Source organism: Heptranchias perlo, unplaced genomic scaffold (genome assembly GCF_035084215.1).
Source record: "Heptranchias perlo isolate sHepPer1 unplaced genomic scaffold, sHepPer1.hap1 HAP1_SCAFFOLD_1411, whole genome shotgun sequence".
Classification (NCBI taxonomy): Eukaryota; Metazoa; Chordata; class Chondrichthyes; order Hexanchiformes; family Hexanchidae; genus Heptranchias; species Heptranchias perlo.
In genome coordinates, this window is record NW_027138659.1 from 15001 (window position 1) to 22500 (window position 7500).

Below are 7500 nucleotides of genomic sequence, written 5' to 3' on the forward strand. Positions count from 1 at the left end.
CACACCGGCAAGTCGAGTGCCGGGCCGCCGAAAGCGAGCTCGGGGCCCCGGTTTGTCCGTCCCACCCGGAGGCCCATATCTCCGGAAGGCACAGGCCGATTTCCTCCGGGTATGGCTCGTTGTGTGCGGCCGGACCAGGCGCAGCGGACGGTACCGAGCACTGGGAGGTGCGATGCTGCCCGCCGGAGTGACAGCGAAAGGCTGCGCACCGCTTTCCGCCTGCTAACTCGGCGTCCGTGAGACCGACCGACTCCGCTTTACCGCCGGAGCTAGAGTGGGGCAAGGGGCACGGTTGAGTACCGGAAGGATGACGTTCGCACACCGGGAAGTCGACTAGCGGGCCGCCGAAAGCGAGCTCGGGGCCCCGGTTTGTCCGTCCCACCCGGAGGCCCATATCTCCGGAAGGCACAGGCCGATTTCCACCGGGTATGGCTCGTTGTGTGCGGCCGGACCAGGCGCAGCGGACGGTACCGAGCACTCGGAGGTCGGGCGCTGCCCGCCGGAGGTACAGCGAAAGGCTGCAAACCACTTTCCGCCGCCTCCCTCCGCGGGCGTGAGACCGACGGTCGTCGGGTTTAGTTCCGCGGCTAGAGCAGGACGAGGGGCAGCGAACGGTACCGGAACGAACCCGGTCGCACACCGGGAAGTCGAGTGCCGGGTCTCGAAACGGAGCCGGGTCGGCCCAGTTTAAAACGGAGAAGAGAGTGCTGCCCTCTGCGGGTGAAAACATGGAAGTACGTTGGTTAATGATTTCCAGTTCACCCCGCTTGGTCAGGCCCACTCGGAGGCGGATAACTCCGGAACGCCGAGGCCGATTTCCTCCGGGTATGGCTCGTTGCGTGCGGCAGGAGGAGGCGCAGCGTTCGGTACCGAGCACTCGGAGGTGCGGTGCTGCCCGCCGGAGTGACAGCGAAAGGCTGCGCACCCCTTTCCGCCTGCTAACTCGGCGTCCGTGAGACCGACCGACTCCGCTTTAGCACCGGAGCTAGAGTGGGGCAAGGGGCACCGAAGGGTACCGGAACGATGACGTTCGCACACCGGGAAGTCGAGTGCCGGGCCGCCGAAAGCGAGCAGGGTGCCACCGCTCGGGGCCCCGGTTTGTCCGTCCCACCCGGAGGCCCATATCTCCGGAAGGCACAGGCCGATTTCCTCCGGGTATGGCTCGTTGTGTGCGGCCGGACCAGGCGCAGCGGACGGTACCGAGCACTCGGAGGTCGGGCGCTGCCCGCCGGAGGTACAGCGAAAGGCTGCAAACCACTTTCCGCCGCCTCCCTCCGCGGGCGTGAGACCGACGGTCGTCGGGTTTAGTTCCGCGGCTAGAGCAGGACGAGGGGCAGCGAACGGTACCGGAACGAACCCGGTCGCACACCGGGAAGTCGAGTGCCGGGTCTCGAAACGGAGCCGGGTCGGCCCAGTTTAAAACGGAGAAGAGAGTGCTGCCCTCTGCGGGTGAAAACATGGAAGTACGTTGGTTAATGATTTCCAGTTCACCCCGCTTGGTCAGGCCCACTCGGAGGCGGATAACTCCGGAACGCCGAGGCCGATTTCCTCCGGGTATGGCTCGTTGCGTGCGGCAGGAGGAGGCGCAGCGTTCGGTACCGAGCACTCGGAGGTGCGGTGCTGCCCGCCGGAGTGACAGCGAAAGGCTGCGCACCCCTTTCCGCCTGCTAACTCGGCGTCCGTGAGACCGACCGACTCCGCTTTAGCACCGGAGCTAGAGTGGGGCAAGGGGCACCGAAGGGTACCGGAACGATGACGTTCGCACACCGGGAAGTCGAGTGCCGGGCCGCCGAAAGCGAGCAGGGTGCCACCGCTCGGGGCCCCGGTTTGTCCGTCCCACCCGGAGGCCCATATCTCCGGAAGGCACAGGCCGATTTCCTCCGGGTATGGCTCGTTGCGTGCGGCCGGACCAGGCGCAGCGGACGGTACCGAGCACTCGGAGGTCGGGCGCTGCCCGCCGGAGGTACAGCGAAAGGCTGCAAACCACTTTCCGCCGCCTCCCTCCGCGGGCGTGAGACCGACGGTCGTCGGGTTTGTTTCCGCGGCTAGAGCAGGACGAGGGGCAGCGAACGGTACCGGAAGGAACCCGGTCGCACACCGGGAAGTCGACTAGCGGGCCGCCGAAAGCGAGCACGGGGCCCCGGTTTGTCCGTCCCACCCGGAGGCCCATATCTCTGGAAGGCACAGGCCGATTTCCACCGGGTATGGCTCGTTGTGTGCGGCAGGACCAGGCGCAGCGGACGGTACCGAGCACTCGGAGGTCGGGCGCTGCCCGCCGGAGGTACAGCGAAAGGCTGCAAACCACTTTCCGCCACCTCCCTCCGCGGGCGTGAGACCGACGGTCGTCGGGTTTGTCTCCGCGGCTAGAGCAGGACGAGGGGCAGCGAACGGTACCGGAACGAACCCGGTCGCACACCGGGAAGTCGACCAGCGGGCCGCCGAAAGCGTGCTCGGGTCCCCGGTTTGTCTGTCCCACCCGGAGGCTGATATCTGAGGAAGTCCGAGGCCGATTTCCTCCGGCTAACTCGGCGGGCAATGTGTCCCCCCCCCACCATCTTCGGCTGATTACCGTGGCTGGACCGGATCAAGGAGCAACGGAACCGTGCCAGAACGACGTCGGTCGGACGGCGTGAACTGATAGTGCCGAGGCCGGAAACCGAGCCGGAAATGTGCACCGATTTATTGGTCCCACTCGCAGGCCCATATCTCCGGAAGGCCGAGGCCGATTTCCTCCGGGTATGGTTCGCTGCGTGCAGCCGGAAGGGGAGCAGCGGACGGCACTGAGCAGCCGGAGGTGCGGCGCTGCCCGCCGGAGCTGCAAGCGAAAGGCTGCGCACCGCTTTCCGCTGGCTAACTCGGCGGCCGTCAGGCCGACCGACTCCGCTTCAGCACGGGAGCTGGAGTCGGGCAAGGGGCACCGAAGGGTACCGGAAGGATCACGTTCGGACACCGGGAAGTCGAGTGCCGGGCCGCCGAAAGCGAGCTCGGGGCCCCGGTTTGTCCGTCCCACCCGGAGGCCCATATCTCGAGAAGGCACAGGCCGATTTCCTCCGGGTTTGGCTCGCTGCGTGCGGCCGGACGAGGCGCAGCGAACGGTACCGAGCACTCGGAGGTGCGGCGCTGCCCGCCGGAGGTACAGCGAAAGGCTGCAAACCGCTTTCCGCCTCCTCTCCCCTCGGGCGTGAGACCGACGGTCGTCTGGTTTGCTTCCGCGGCAAGAGCAGGACGAGGGGCACCGAGCGGTACCAGAACGAACCCGGTCGCACACCGGGATGTGGAGTGCCCGGCCCAAACCCGCTACCCCCCCCCCCCCCCCCAACACCCGAAAGCGAGCCCCGGTTTGTGGATTAAAAGTGAAGCGGCAAAGATTTGTAAAACAGCGTGAAATGATGAACCAGAAGCCCAAAGTAATGGTGGGAATAAAAGTTCCAAAATGTGAAATGGTGAACCAGAAGTTGTGTGAACTGTTTAACCCAAAGTGGCAAAAATGGATTAAAAGGGGTGAAATGATCGACCGCAAAGCAGGGCAAGCATTAAACAAAAGCAGCAGCATTTTTTAAAAAGGGACAAATGGTTTACCAGAATCCCAAAAGAATGCTCAGAGACTTAAGTCCCAAAGGGGAAATGGTTAACCAGTAGCTGGGTGAACTGCTTAACCCAAAGTGGGAAAAAGGATAAAAAAGGGGTGAACTGATCAACCAGAAGTCGACAACAATGTGCGGCGATTAAGTCTGAAAGAGGGAAAGGTTGACCGGAAAGCAGGGAAATGATTAAACAAAAGCAGAAAAATTCAGTAAAAAGGGGCAAGTGGTGAACCAGAAGTTGGGTGAACTGCTTAACCAAAAGTGGGAAAGAGGATTAAAAGGGGAGAAATGTTGAACCAGATGTCGAAAACAATGCGCGGCGATGAAGTCTGAAAGAGGAAAAGGTTGACCGCAAAGCAGGGAAAGGATTAAACAGAAGCAGCAATATCTTTTAAAAAGGGACAAATGGTGAACCAGAATCCCAAAAGAATGCTCAGAGACTTAAGTCCCAAAGGGGCAAATGGTTAACCAGAAGCTGGGTGAACTGTTTAACCAAAAGTGGGAAAAAGGATTAAAATGTTGTGAAATGATTAACCAGAAGGCGAAAGCAAAGTGCGGCGGCGAAGTCCTAAAGGGGAAAAGGTTGACCATAAAGCAGGGAAATGATTAAACAAAAGCGGAAAAATTCAGTAAGAAGGGGCAAATGGTTAACCAGAAGTTGGGTGAACTGCTTAACCAAAAGTGGGAAAAAGGATTAAAAGGGGAGAAATGTTTAACCAGATGTCGAAAACAATGCGCGGCGATGAAGTCTGAAAGAGGAATAGGTCGACCGCAAAGCAGGGAAATGATTAAACAAAAGCAGAAAAATTCAGTAAAAAGGGGCAAATGGTGAACCAGAAGCTGGGTGAACTGCTTAACCAAAAGTGGGAAAAAGGATTAAAAGGGGAGAAATGTTGAACCAGATGTCGAAAACAAGGTGCGGCGATGAAGTCTGAAAGAGGAATAGGTCGACCGCAAAGCAGGGAAAGGTTTAATCAAAAGCAGCAATATCTTTTAAAAAGGGACAAATGGTGAACCAGAATCACAAAAGAATGCTCAGAGACTTAAGTCCCAAAGGGGAAATGGTTAACCAGTAGCTGGGTGAACTGTCCAACCCAAAGTGGGAAAAAGGATTAAAAGGGGTGAAATGATTAACCAGGAGGCTAAAGCAATGTGCCGCGGTGAAGTCCTAAAGGGGAAAAGGTTGACCAGAAAGCAGGGAAAGCATTAAACAAAAGCGGCAACATTTTTTAAAAAGTGGCAAATGGTTAACCAGAATCCCAAAAGAATGCTCAGAGACTTAAGTCCCAAAGGGGAAATGGTGAACCAGAAGCTGGGTGAACTGGTGAACCAAAAGTGGGAAAAAGGATTAAAAGGGGAGAAATGATTAACCAGGAGGCTGAAGCAATGTGCCGCGGTGAAGTCCTAAAGGGTAAAAGGTTGACAAGAAAGCAGGGAAATGATTAAACCAAAGCGGAAAAATTCAGTATAATGGGGCAAATGGTTAACCAGAAGCTGGGTGAAATGGTTAACCAAAAGTGGCAAAAAAAGATTTAAAGGGGAAAAATGATTAACCAGAAGTCGACAACAATGCTCGGCGATGAAGTCTGAAAGGGGAAAAGGTTGACCAGAAAGCAGGGAAACGATTAAACAAAAGCGGCAACATTTTTTAAAAAGTGGCAAATGGTTAACCAGAATCCCAAAAGAATGCTCAGAGACTAAGTCCCAAAGGGGAAATGGTTAACCAGAAGCTGGGGGAAATGGTTAACCAAAAGTTGCAAAAATGATTAAAAGGGGTGAAATGATTAACCAGGAGGCTGAAGCAATGTGCCGCGGTGAAGTCCTAAAGGGGAAAAGGTTGACCACAAAGCAGGGAAAGCATTAAACAAAAGCGGCAACATTTTTTAAAAATTGGCAAATGATTAACCAGAATCCCAAAAGAATGCTCAGAGACTAAGTCCCAAAGGGGAAATGGTTAACCAGAAGCAGGGGGAAATGGTTAACCAAAAGTTGCAAAAATGATTAAAAGGGGTGAAATGATTAACCAGGAGGCTGAAGCAATGTGCCGCGGTGAAGTCCTAAAGGGGAAAAGGTTGACCACAAAGCAGGGAAAGCATTAAACAAAAGCGGCAACATTTTTAAAAAAGTGGCAAATGATTAACCAGAATCCCAAAAGAATGCTCAGAGACTAAGTCCCAAAGGGGAAATGGTTAACCAGAAGCTGGGGGAAATGGTTAACCAAAAGTTGCAAAAATGATTAAAAGGGGTGAAATGATTAACCAGGAGGCTAAAGCAATGTGCCGCGGTGAAGTCTGAAAGAGGGAAAGGTTGACCAGAAAGCATTAAACAAAAGTGGCAACATTTTAAAATAATTGGCAAATGGTTAACCAGAATCCCAAAAGAATGCTCAGAGACTAAGTCCCAAAGGGGAAATGGTTAACCAGAAGCTGGGGGAAATGGTTAACCAAAAGTTGCAAAAATGATTAAAAGGGGTGAAATGATTAACCAGGAGGCTAAAGCAATGTGCCGCGGTGAAGTCCTAAAGGGGAAAAGGTTGACCAGAAAGCAGGGAAAGCATTAAACAAAAGCGGCAACATTTTTTAAAAAGTGGCAAATGGTTAACCAGAATCCCAAAAGAATGCTCAGAGACCAAGTCCCAAAGGGGAAATGGTTAACCAGAAGCTGGGGGAAATGGTTAACCAAAAGTTGCAAAAATGATTAAAAGGGGTGAAATGATTAACCAGGAGGCTGAAGCAATGTGCCGCGGTGAAGTCTGAAAGAGGGAAAGGTTGACCAGAAAGCATTAAACAAAAGTGGCAACATTTTTTAAAAATTGGCAAATGGTTAACCAGAATCCCAAAAGAATGCTCACAGACTAAGTCCCAAAGGGGAAATGGTTAACCAGAAGCTGGGTGAAATGGTTAACCAAAAGTTACAAAAATGATTAAAAGGGGTGAAATGATCAACCAGAAGTCGAAAACAATGTGCGGCGATGAAGTCCTAAGGTGGAAAAGTTACCCAGAAGGCAGGGAAATGATCAAACGAAAGCAGCCAAAAAATTATTAAAAGAGGGGAACTGATGAACCAAAAGATGAGAAACGGCCCGCAGAGACTAAGTCCAAAACGGGAACTGGTGAACCGGAAATGATTAACCAAAAACTAAGTCCGAAGAGGGAACTGGTAAACCAGAACTGAGTAACCCGATTTTTAAAATTAATTATAAATGGGGAAACGATTGAGCAAAAGGCGGAAATTAAGTCACAGGGACCAGGTCCGAAAGGGCAAGAGGTTACCCCGTAGGGGGCATTCGTCAACTCAATCTGAAAATTTTGGAGGCAAATCTGACCAAAATGCGGAAATCGGACCACACCGCGAGGGGCGCCATTCGACGGGGCAGGGGTAGACGCGTCGAACGGTGCCTGAAGGTCCCGGCTGCGACACGTGAGTCCGGAGATATGGCCAGTCAAAGTCTGATGGGAGGTACCGAAGCCGAAAAATCGAAACGCGTTTGCGGCGATTCGGTGTCAGAAAGTCGGTCACGAATTCAAATTCGTCCCGCTGATTCGCCAATTGCCAGCCGGTTCCGGGGGGATTGGCGGGGTACCTGCAGGATAGTAAGAGGTGGCATGTCGAGACTTAGCCTGTTTACCAGACTTGTGTCCAGCGCCTCCAGGTCTGCAGAGACCGACCCGGGCTGCCGCCCAACCGACTTTTAAGCCTTTTGGGAGTGGGAATTTTTCCCATTTTTCCCCATTTTTCGGGTTTTTTGGTCGGGCTTGAAAACGGCGGCCCCGAGGCCTCCCGGGGCTGGCGGGCTTCGGCTCCCTTGCGAGAGGGTCCGAATTCCACCCGTTTAAGCCCAGAAAGGAGTTCGGAAGTCAGTCGGTCGAGGGAACCCCTTCGGAAGTCCGACGGGGATGGATTCGGCCGGCGTTTC